This window comes from Triturus cristatus, chromosome 8, assembly GCF_964204655.1.
Source record: "Triturus cristatus chromosome 8, aTriCri1.1, whole genome shotgun sequence".
Lineage (NCBI taxonomy): Eukaryota > Metazoa > Chordata > Amphibia > Caudata > Salamandridae > Triturus > Triturus cristatus.
The window spans coordinates 1,664,679,105-1,664,691,991 of NC_140591.1; positions in this window are offsets into that span (position 1 = coordinate 1,664,679,105).

Here is a 12,887-nt window from a genome sequence, read left to right on the forward strand (position 1 = left end):
AAAAGACACGGTCAAAGTAGTAAAATGGCTAACATAGAAAATAATCAAAGTAGATGTGCCTTCTTAAAAAGATGGTGTAGAATGTGCTGCTGCTGTACTGGATTATTAATGCTATTATGGGGTGTACTAGTTTTATTAGTTACTTTTAGATTTACAATAGGTACATTTGAGATACACACTGAGAATGTGACTAATGTAGAGAAGAATTCGCAGAACGTAGTTCCAACTAGAATTAGTAATACTTGCATACATAAAGATAGGTCAATTAATGATTTTTCTAGCAATGTTTTTTCAAAATTGTTATATGAATACGTGAAGACAATGGAAGTTAGGGATTGCTACGTATGTATGCAATTGCCTGCTTCTGTTTCAGAGGGTGTTACTTATCATCATTTACCAGCCACGTATGGAATTTCATGTAGTGTGTTGAGTAGTGTTTTTTATTTGTTAGGGAAAATAGATTATGTTATGTCTAACAAAGATAACATTTTTGGGCAATTACCTATGAACAAAAGGCTGAATCAGCTAAAGAAGCTAACATTTTTGGTGAGATTTTTATTGAGAAAGAAGAATTAACATTAGATTATATTTTTAAGAATAATTTAACTTGCAGTTTGAAAGAAAAGGAGAAGGCTTTCCTAAACATGGTAGAAGAAAGGAGAATGAGCATGCATGAAAAGGCAGGGAAATATACAGTGAGTGAGGCGATTTGGGACATTGAGATGGGGAGAGAGTTGAGGAATGGGGCTAGTCCAACTTTAGCTCTAGATGCACCACAGAAGGGTAAACTCTGCATTACCAGAAAGAAATCCCAATATGATACATATTTTGCTGGGACTAGTGAGTGTCATGATACATACTTCATTGCAACAGGATGGGGTTTCAAGGGAGGAGAAGATCCAGTTTTCCCAGGAGTGTATTATGTTTGTGGGAACAAGGCTTATTACAGGTTGCCTGACCATTGGTATGGCACGTGTTATGTGGGCCTGGTCTTTCCAAAGATTTTTCATATAGATAGGATAGAAGATGTAGAACATATTAATTTACTAACACGCTTTAAGAGAGAAACTTGGTCAGAAATAGTTGGTGATATCTTTGGAGCTTTAATTCCAGCAGTGGGAATTTCTTTAAATGCATATGGGATTCGGAAACTGTCAACAGTGGTGGATCGCTTATCGACAGGTACCGCTGGAGGGTTTATTTTGGTGAATACGGAGATGATTGCCGTACGTGCCATGTCTATGCAAAATCGACTTGCCCTTGATATTCTATTGGCCAAGGAGGGTGGAGTCTGCGGAATGCTGAAAGTTCAACATTGTTGCACTTACATTCCTGATGAAAGCAAGGACCTGAAGGTCTATATCAAAAATATTACTGATTTGCATGAAGAATTAGTACCACTGAAAGCTGAAAGTATCTGGACCAAAATAGCTAATAAGATAGTTGCTGTTAAGAGTTTTATTGCTAAGATAGGTAGTACTATTATAGGTAAGATATTGTTTCCTTTGACATGTGTGATTGTTGCTTTATTGATACTAAGATTGGTGTGTTTATGTTGTAAAAACAGGGGAGGGAAAAAGAAATTAATCAAAAGAAATATTGAAAAGAAACATAAGAGGTCAAAAAGAGACCCAAAAGAAATAGAATTAGAAGAATTGAGGGAGAGTGTTTACTTAGAGACGAAGAGGGATGATGAAAGGGAGTCTGGTGTGTAGTGTTGTGAAAAAGAAAAAAGACATTTCCAATTTCTCCTAAAATGGGACTAAATTTTTTTTTTTTGGGTTGTTTTATTTGGTGATGATATCAGCAAAGGGGGGATTGCTGGAGCAGGTTTTTCTGTTGAAAATTTATTGGGTTTTTAGCTCCAGTTTTGTCTATAAGTTGTAACTAAAATCACTAATCTATAATCGATAATTATTGGTTTTGTGAGACACTTTGACTAATCAATATGACTAACAGAGAAACAACACGTGGGAATGCATATATGTTGCTTAATAATATGTGCGGTTATTTAATATAAGTGTGTGCTATTTGTTTTGTGTTGATGCTTTTAGATAATAATAACGTGTACCAATGCTTAAATATGTTGCAGATGGCTAGTTAATTACATACACATAAGGGTATTAGTGGGAATTAACACTGTTTAATCATTGCGATGATGTAGTAACGTTGTTTGTGTTTCTTTCAATTAAGATGGTTCGTTTTGGCCTAAAACAAGATGGCTGCCGTTTACAGCCTGTGCTCGAGTGAATATGATATGATGAGAGGCCTTGTTGAAAGTCACAGGGTGTGTAAGGCAAATGGCGCTCATTTGCCTTACACACCCTGTGATTTGTTTGTATTAATTGGGCTAGGCTGCACAACAGGCACTAAGATAATCTGTATCATGAGCGACAATCTTGATAGAGATAGATTGGCGGCAGAACTTTTTGATAATTTAAGTAAAGGGAGCACGGTCATACAGGCAATCAATGTCACTAGTAAACCAAAAAATGAAGGATTACGTGACAAATTTATCAAACTGGAGAAACTTAAACGTTTCGAGATGTCGAAATGGTGGGATGGGGCTACACTTAAGCAGTATATGAAGCTTAACAGGATACCCAGAGGCCTACGTTCCCAGATTATGCCAACATATGACGATCTGGACGATGACCTTTTGGGTATCTGGGAAAAGGAGCTTACATCTAGCTCAATGAAACTCATGGAAATTTTAATAGAAAATGCTGAAAGAAAGGTACAGAAACTACAGGCCGAAATTACCCAGTTGGAAAGTGAGATTGCTTCTTTAAATTTGCCTGAAGCAACACTAAAAAATTATGACATTTTGAAAGGGGTACTATCTGAACATCAGAATGACATCAAACAGCGTAAAGCTAGAAAGTTGAAAAGGGATGAGGTTGATTATAACTCTGGTAGGGTTTTTACTTTCTCAAAGAAATATGACTATCTCATCCCTGCTAGTACTAACAAAATCACTCCAGTGTTACAATCTACAAGCTCTAGCAATACCTCTTTGAGTACAGTGCCAACTAGCGATAGTGAGGTAGAGGGGGCTGCGGGCGGTAGTGGAATACCGGCACCCCCTTTGGGGAATTCATCCTTCTTACAAGAGGTATACAGAATCAAAAGAGGAAATCGGGAACTAAACAGGAGAACAACAAATGTAAGAAGACAAGGAGGGGCGGCAGAGGCAGTGGGAGAAGGAGACAGGAAAGGGATGAAGACACGATCCTGGGACAAGAAAGATCAGAAATAATAAAGGATACTGAGGTGGAAGTGATCAATCTATCTGATCGTACACTTAGTAAAGATATGATTTTGTTACTGAAAAAAGGTTTGGGATTTTGTCCGTCCTCACAGGGGGATTTTTGCAATGTCAGAATTGATTTATTCAAGTTTGTTAGACTCTTAAAATTGAAAAAATATTTTGATATGAATCCCACACCCAATAAAGATTCTTCTTCACAACTGGGCAACCCTTTGTCTGGTCTGACTACAATTAAGGATATTCAAGACACAATGATGCTACTGTCAATTACTGAAATGGAAGAAGATCCTATTACAATAGGTAAAGTCCTAGCGGATTTGGATATTACGCCTGATCTCTCAATATCTAGTGGCTTAAAGGTTAAGTCTAGATGGTCTCCGAATTTGACTAGCAGCAATAATATTGAGATTTTTTACACCTTGGTTCTCAAAGACATTGATAAAATGATCAAGAAGTCAACAGTATCTGGTAGATATCGTCAAGATAATCTAACAGCACGAGAAAGACAAGCTCTCAGATCTTTAGTTGAGGATTCTGATATAATTGTGAGAAAAGCAGACAAAGGGGGTAACCTTGTTGTTATGAATATAAATGATTATGAACAAGAGATCTTTTCCCAATTGAATAATGAACAATGTTATCAGAAAATTTCATATAATCCTATTTTTTCTCTAACGACTCATATTAATGGTTTACTTAAACTATGGCATGACAATCATCTTTTGGATCAAGATGAATACTTATATTTAAAGGTCGATCGTCCCCGCTACCCCTGTCTGTACACCTTGCCTAAGATTCATAAGGACCTCCCGTTTCCACCCGGGAGGCCCATAGTGTCAGGTATAGGGGGACCTACTGAGCATTTGTCTCAATTCGTGGACTTATTTTTGCAGCCTTTGGTAATTAACCTGCCATCCTATATCAAAGATACTAGACATATCTTAAGTATATTGAGTGACATAACTTGGGAAACAGGTATGACTTTGGTGACGCTGGACGTGGTTTCGCTCTATACGAGCATACCTAATCATTTGGGCTTACAGGCTGTTCAACATTTTTTGTCAAATAGACCAGCAAATCTTTGGGAGCATACCCAGATGCTTCTTACCATGACTAAGACGATTCTTGACAACAACTATTTTCTTTTTAAACGAGAATGGTTTAAACAAATCCAAGGTGTGGCCATGGGTTCGAAATTTTCGCCAGCATTTGCTAACCTATATATGGGTTGGTTTGAAGAAACAGTTATTTGGGGTGCCTCAGGTAGCAAATGGCAGGAATATATTTTATTTTGGGGGCGATACATTGACGACTGCCTTATGATTTGGACTGGTACATCATCAATGCTACAGGAATTTATTGATTACTTAAATTGTAATGATTTGAATATTCAGTTCACTTCCTGTTCAAGTGTATCACACATGGTATTTCTTGATGTTGAATTGTACATTAAAGGCAGTCATATTTATAGCAAAATGTATCGCAAACCGACGTCTTGTAATTCTATTCTACATGCCAATAGTGCACACCCTCGGCATCAAATTAAAGCAATACCATTTGGGGAAATGATGAGAGCTCGTCGTAATTGTAGTGAAGAGTCGGAGTTTTTTAAGTGCATCGATGATATGGGCAAAAGATTTTCCCTACGTGGTTACTCAAACAGTGACATTAATTCCGCTAAACGTAGAATTCTCAGTACAAAACGCCATTCTACACTAAAACTTAGTGTGGTGACTGACCCACAAACCATGCCAATATGTATGGTGACAGACTATACATCTTTGAGCACAGATTTACGTAAAAGTCTAAATAGACATTGGCATATCTTGAAAGCCGACAGGAATTTACAGGGGCACATATCAGACAGGCCATCAATTACTTTTCGGAGAGGCAGAACCCTTGGTTCGATTCTGAGCCCTAGCTACCCCTTATTGAAAAAAGAAGAGACATGGCTAGATACACTGAGCAAAGGTTTTTTTAAATGTGGACATTGCGGGATGTGTAGACATGCCCAAGACAAAACCTTACGTTTTCAGGATAAAGACGGTCATGTGTATAGTATTATGTCTAATATAACTTGCAGTACTAAATATGTAGTTTATATTATTGTTTGCAAATGTGACAAAATTTATATAGGTAGCACTATCAGAACTTTAAAGGAACGTGTGAGCGAACATATGAGAGCTATAAAAAACTGTGATATGAGATATCCTATAGCACAACATGTTTATGATTGTAAGGCACAAGATCTAATTAAATCCTTTCGATTTTACGGCATTGAACATGTGAAACTTGATCCACGTGGTGGCAACAGAGAGCTGAGATTGCGTAGATGTGAGGCACGATGGATCATGCGCATGAAGGCTGTTGAGTCGGGTCTCAATTATGACCAGGAGTTACAATATTTTTTGGGCGATTGATATGCAGTATTATCTTGTTCATCCTGAAATTAGGATTGTCTGTATACGCCATTAGTTATCAATTGTCCAAAGTAAGGTCCTTGACTGGGTATGCTTAGAAATTCATGATTACTGTTACATAATTTCATTTGTTACGATATTGTATGCTATGTATTGGTTAATTCGGCCTGGAATTTTCTGTACCTAATATTTTACACACGCAGTCACATATGGGCTAGGTATATAAATTGCGATATAGGACGACTATTATTAGCCTGCTACTTTGGCTAATCGGTTCCATATTATTTACAGTATCCAAATTCCATTGTTCAAATAGATTTAATATAAATATAAATAAGTCTTTTCGGTTCTTTAAAATTGAATATTTAAACCGTAGATTTATTGTCTTAAATAATAATATATTTTTTATAAAGTTTTCGGTTGAAATGCCTGAATAATTGGCATAAATTCATTTTATTTCACTTCTGATTCAAAAGTTATGTATATATCACTTTATGTTAGAATACATGTTTAAATATGGCGCTTTTACTATTTTTTGAAACCTATTCTATTTCACTAACCCCCTTAACCTTACTACTCGGTGAGGATACAGCGGATCTTATTATAATTTAATTTAATTTTATTTTCTATATTGCCTTTGATTGTTATTTTCAACGTTCAGTGAGGCTTTATTTTCAATTTAAAGACTACTTTTTCGGTGCTTGTATGGCGTTTCAATACGATATTATGTGGTGTTTGCTGTTCCAATATGGCGCCACCTCTTTAGTTTGGGTTAAGTCACCTTCTTTATTACTAACGTTGGTTACTTTGCTCGCGGTAGTGGTCGACGGTGTTGCCGCTTTCCTGTACTCGGGACTGCTGTAGCCGACTGATATGGTGAGTTTTGACACGCTGCTAGTATCCTCCATCATGGGCTTCGTTTTTCGAGACAGGGAGAATTGCTTACTCTTAATATTTTATTTTAGTGAGCTGACAGTGAACTTGTTCTGGACACGATATTTGGGCAACTGAACATTAACGATATCCACATTGAAAACATTACTTTGGGTAAGTGAGATAGAAATGGGTTTTGTAGTCTAAGATTGAAATATATTCTTGCATTTCTAGTGTGATTGAACTTAAATCTATCATTATTTTAGGTACTTATTTTCGGGCCCGTTTACTCGGATGGCCACCATATGATTGGGCAGTCTTTATTTGGCAATTGAAAATAGGATCTATTTCCAGTTTTAACAGGTATTACCGTTTTGAATATCAGGCTTCATGTTTTTTTAGGATCGATCGTGCCTCATATGTGACGCAATTTGACTAAAACAAGTCATTTATATTTCTGTAGGTTTACAGTTTACCAGATATATTGAGGTACAGACTACTTTTATTTTTCCTTATTTGTTTAGTAGATACTGACTCACGTGGGTTGAGGAGTAATCTTGTAGAAATATTTTTCACTTATTATATTGTGTGCTTTTTTATGTTGTGTTGCTTTAGATTCATGCTTTACACTGTTATTATTTGCTAACATCGCTTTATATTTTGCCTGTCGTTTTGAACCGTTTGTCTTTTTACTTTGAGTTGCAGTTATTGTATGTTGCAATTTTCTGTGCTTTTGTCTGTTGCCATTCTTTCTATACATATGTTATTTGTGTTACTTCCAGCCCTGAGGAAGTCGTATGGGTGAATTCCCTCTAAACGACGAAACGCGTTGGGAGTGGAAGAACTTCGCTAATAAATTAAGAAGAATAGAAGCTGTGTGCTGCATCTGACTCTTTTTGCAATTATGCATTTACTTTATTAGCGTGTGCATCAACTCCTTTTTTGTACCTTGTTGAAAGTCACCTGACCATGGCTTCTGCTGGAGTTTTGAAAGTTTCTGTGATGACAGTGACTCCAGGCATGCGTCCAAATAACCTTGGAGGAAAAGAAAGCCACAATGAACTTTGTGATTACAGCGGTGGCTTCGCTATGGTTCCGAGGAAATGCGTTCATGAAAGTATCTTTTGCAAAACTCGAGTTTCCTTCTTCCGTCTTTTTATTTTTGTGATTTTTCTGAGCGGAGATTTTCCAAATGTAGCGATGCTACATCCTTTCCTGCTCACTCTGCTCAGTGGCTCAACGGATATTCAGAACTTTTTATGTTGCTTTATTTTGTAAGATCTATTATAAATATTGTTAGACTAGAGAGGGTCTAAGGCCACTTCTTCCCAAACCTGCGTTGGTGAGGATCGATGCTGTGAGGACGGCGACTCGGGAGACTTTACTGAGAGACCTGTCCTGACCCATTTATGACATTTAGCTAGACTAGGTAACTATGAGAATAATGATTTTGCTATTGATTGACTTTCATTTGAACTAATTTTAGATAAAGTTTCATTATTTGAATTACAGTGTTGGTGGTTATTTCTTGTCGTTTATTGAATACTCTAATGTGATTATTGCTGTTTAAATCATGACTCAGGACAGTATCAATCTGATCGCATTGACCTTACTGTAGATACAGGGTGTTTCAGGAGTTTCTCTCATGTCCGACGCTAATAGAGTAATCGAGTGTATGTTAGTGAAATGGGCCCAAGCGTATGATGAGTGCATGTGCGTGTATCTGTGAAATTACTCTATCCGTGGAAGTAGGGAGAATTTGTATGCCCTGATCTGCAGCAATGCTTCTTGATACTGAGGTGCCTCTCAGCTATCTCTGATGAAGTCGACTATCCCAGTCTCATACACATCCTGGAGTCTCAAATGGGATTCACTGGCAATGTCCTTCACTGGTTGCCCTCCTACCTTTCCAATTAACACCAGATTGTTCACATGGGTTCATCCAGGTCACAAAATGTCTCTACCACCTGCAAAATTCCCCGGGGCACCATAATGTCTTCTGTGATCTTCAATCTTTATTTGGAGCCGTTTAGTCTTCTCACAGATAACAGCATCAACATTCACTAACATGCCTCTGATACAAAACGCTACTTGAAAGTCTCCTCTGCTTCAGACATTCAATGCTTCAAAAACTGCTCACACATCATCAAGAACTGAATGTCCAAGTGCCTACCTGAAGCTCAACACAAGCAAGACAGAACTCATGTTTGCCAATAACAGTAAACAAAGTACAGTACAAGTCTGGCTCAATGGTATAAGCCTTCACAATTTTGGTTCAAGAGTCTGCATCTAACCTGAGGGTCCACCTGCAATGTAGCAACAAAAGAATGTTTCTACTGGGTGGGTAAACCCTGCTCATAGCGGAGGTGCGCCATTAATCACGCCACAGGCATCAATCAGCAAGCTATAGGCTGCCTATGGTGGTGCCTCTTGCGTGAGTGGAGTGACGTCATTTTAGAGCGCCAACGGTGGCATAAATGAGTTCGGCCTCCTCATCCCTCGACCATGCATTGAGCGACTCCTTGGGGACGGACTGGTGTATCTGTAGCTGGAGCCGCATCTTGGAAAGCGCACCCACCCACCCTCTTCTAAGGCAAAGTGTAATAGCAAAGTTGTTAAGTAGAAGAGAGGGGGTGTTTCACAAAAATTGGACTGGATGGTCCATTTGTTGGCGTGTTTGATTTTTGGGGGGTGCGGGGCTAGCAGGAGGGGAACTGACCTGCTGGTGGTTCTGGACCTTTCTGCCCCATCCTGAGATGCCTGGACAAGTGCCCCGGCAGTGACAGAGTACTATGTGGTGCCCTGGTGTTGCGTATTTAGGATCAAACTGCATGTATTTCAAAGTCCAACATGTTTTCTCAGGTACTCTTGTGGAGGGGATGTAAATTGTTGGCACTGCATGCTTTCCCCTGCAGGGGATATATATTTGAAAAACTTCAGCTGATATGACTGCATTTTCGGGGGAAATGTGCCTTGTACAATGTATAGTTCAAGAGTCAATTGCTATCCAGCTGGTGGGCTGCTTTGATTGTCTTCTGCCTTTATTCTCATATCTGTTTTCATCTCTTCTTGAGATGTGAATTAAAGAGCTGTGACTTGATAGAACCATGCAGTGGTGTCTGCCTCTCTCTCGCTGGGGAAAAAGGGGGTTCAGATCTGTTCTGTGGTGACTTGCACGCTGCAAGAGCACTATCTGAATTTCTGCCTTTTACGTCATTCCTATAAATGCGGGAAATCTGAGCTCTTCTCTTCACCCTAAAATCTTGGGGGTGGCCTCAGGGTGTGGAGAGATGAAGTGAAGTCAGACGTTGTGGGCCTTGGAAGGGGCACTTCTTCGCGGTTCAAAAATGGCAGCAAAATAATTCTATGATTCTGGGACTATCGCGTCTAACCCCAAGAGTGGCAAACTGCAACTATTATTGTAAATATGCATCAAATCTCCTGTTTGAGAGAAGCTCCTGTAAACTGATGCTTTGAACAAAAAGTTAACTCCCCCTTATCTGTCGCTCAACATGTCTGGGCCCTCTTATGGGAGCGCAGCGGGCTTCGAGAGCTCGCGCTCCTGTGCCCTCCCTTCACACACGGCGTGCCTGCTGCCAATACTCCCCGTGACTGGACCTCAGGGTGACTCTCGGTGCCGGAGGGCGGCTTTCACTTCGAAGCTGTAAACGTTTCATTAGCTCAACCTTCTACCGATGCGGGTTCATGTCTGGCTTGTATGGCGTCACCATGGCGGACGCTTGTATAGCGCTTACTGCGCTCCGAGGCCTCTTCAAAGCCCTGTGGAAGAAGCTGAGGGCGGACGAATTGGCCGCAAATACGCACAGAAGGGAGAAGCAAGAGGGGGCATCGTTTTATGACAGATTGTTTGGTGGATGGAATGCAGCTACCAAGATAATCTACATTTTAAAAATCCTCTCCTGTGCTCTTACAAAAAGCTTGAAATGAGCAGCTGCTTGACCTCTCTTGGTGTTCCGTGTTGCACGATTCCTTGTGCCCCTCCCACCGACAGTGTACATGGATTCTGCAGCATGAATAGAAAGAGGAAAGCGCCTCTCAGGATTGTTTATGTGCAGGATGCTGCCTACAATATAGGCACCCTTGCACCATGGTGCGAGAGTGCCTGCGATGGCGCACGGCAGACAAAATGGCGCCAGTGCTGGGAAAAAGAACAGGAATGCGCCACTGTGATGCAGGGCAAAGCAGGAAAGTTCATAAATATGGCCCTCTGTGTACTGGTGTCGGGCTGTGTCACTGCATTCTCATTGGTGGGCCTGTCAATCTGCTCTGTATTGTCAATACGTCATAATTGGTTTCATGGCGACTGGTCTCAGCATGTGGCAGTGCATTCTGATAGGTAGACCTGGCACTGGCTTCAGTGTGCGCCACTGCATTCTTGTTTTATTATTTGTCTTGTCATGTGCCATGCATTGTGATTGGTGGAGGTGGTGTTGTTCTCTTTCTGTGTAAATGCCCACTCATTGCTGACCCTGGCTTTGCTCACACTGACACTTCTTTGTGTGCTATTAGAAGTGATAACCCAAAGTCTGCGAATTAAGGAAGACGTTGAAGACACACCAGTTTAATGAACACAACATTACACTGCAGTAATCACTCACAGCTCAGCTTCCTCTCCATTTAGACGCTGGCTTCATGTTTGTCTTTCACCTTGTTCAGGACCTTTGCTGCCTTTTGGCTGGGTTTTTGCTATAGACATATGATATACATATGTACATATATACATACATATGTACATATATACATACATACATATGTACATACATACATATGCACACACATACATGCATACATACATATATACATGCATGCATGTGTATGCACATACATACATATGTACACACATACATGCATACATGCTTACGTACATACATACATACTTACATACATACATACATATGATCATACATAGATATTCACCTATGCACTCTCCTGAAGTGTCACTCAACATTTTATTTGCTTTGCTTTCTCATTCTCAATATTTATACAATGATTTTCAGCCTAATTCTTCCCACCAGGCTGGTGTTGCTAGCATGTGTTGGGCTCTTGGACTGCTGTGGGACCGCGCTTCCTGTCTGTAGCCACCATGCTTTCTATGGCAGAAACAGGCACGGAACATGTAGAATTGTCCCCACGTCCAGGGAAACACTACTTGCATGCAGGATCATTTGCTTTTCATGAAAAACAAACGCCTACTTTGGGAGTTTGTTTTGTTGAATCAAAATGTTTACTGAGCAGATAGCTTACACTTTGCGTACCCTCTTAGTAAACCTACAGTGCTTTAAGGCCTGGCAGGTGGGGGTCCTAGATAGGGTGGGCGGTCCTCCGCTGGGGGGACTGAGGCTATGGCCTCTGCCCCCGGGGGACCAGTGGGCTGTCCAGCTGAGTCCAAGCTGAGTCCAAGCAGCCTACAGGGCCGGACTGGGAACCCAAAGCAGCCTTGGCAATTTTTCAGACCGGCCCCCACCCCGGGAGGGGGGTGCTAGTGTGAAGCACTGCTGTTTGACAAAACCGACCCCATCCTTGCAGCTTTTGTTACAGTGACCCATATTGCTGCATCGCTGCAAAACCTGCCCCCAGTAACACAACCGTCCCACCACTCGAAACCCGGCCCCCACCCTTCCAGCCTCCCGGGCAAACAGCCGATGCCTGCTACGGCCAGTCCGGCCCTTGCGGCCTGCTTAGTTTCTTCTAATCTTTCTTATTCAGTCCAGCAAGCCTGTACAGCGCTGAATCAATTCCTTGAGCTCTGTGACTTAATATAGTATAATAATACACAATCAAAAAAGTAAACCTCCAGTTCCAAACAAATGCCTTGGCTAAGAGTGCTCACTTCGTGGAGGCTACTGTGGGGACAGTTTATCCCCAAAACAACCCTTGAAACCATAGACCTGGGCTTTGCTCCTTCAATACTTGATTATGGTAACTCTCCCCTATCCCGATTGCCAAATGTGCACCAAGCACTAGTGAGGGAAGATCTGCTTGCAGTAGCCCACGTGACTACCGGAAGCCAAGGGCTTGACCAGATTGCTCATAATGTTGCAAATGACCCAGTGCTGTTCACTGAATGAAGAACTCTGTGCAGGAAGGCTTGTGCCGCTCACGAAGGCTTGTGCAGGCCAGTCCTATTTTTTGCTATTTTTTTAGTTAAATACATTTTTTTCTTTTCCCCATACTTTCCCATTGTTGGGGTGAAGATTTTCCCATGTATAGGGAACATTAAAATAGTTTATGAAACCTTACAATAAACTAGTACACATTTGTTATGTTAACTTGTACTGTAAATTAATTGTATATTTTTATTT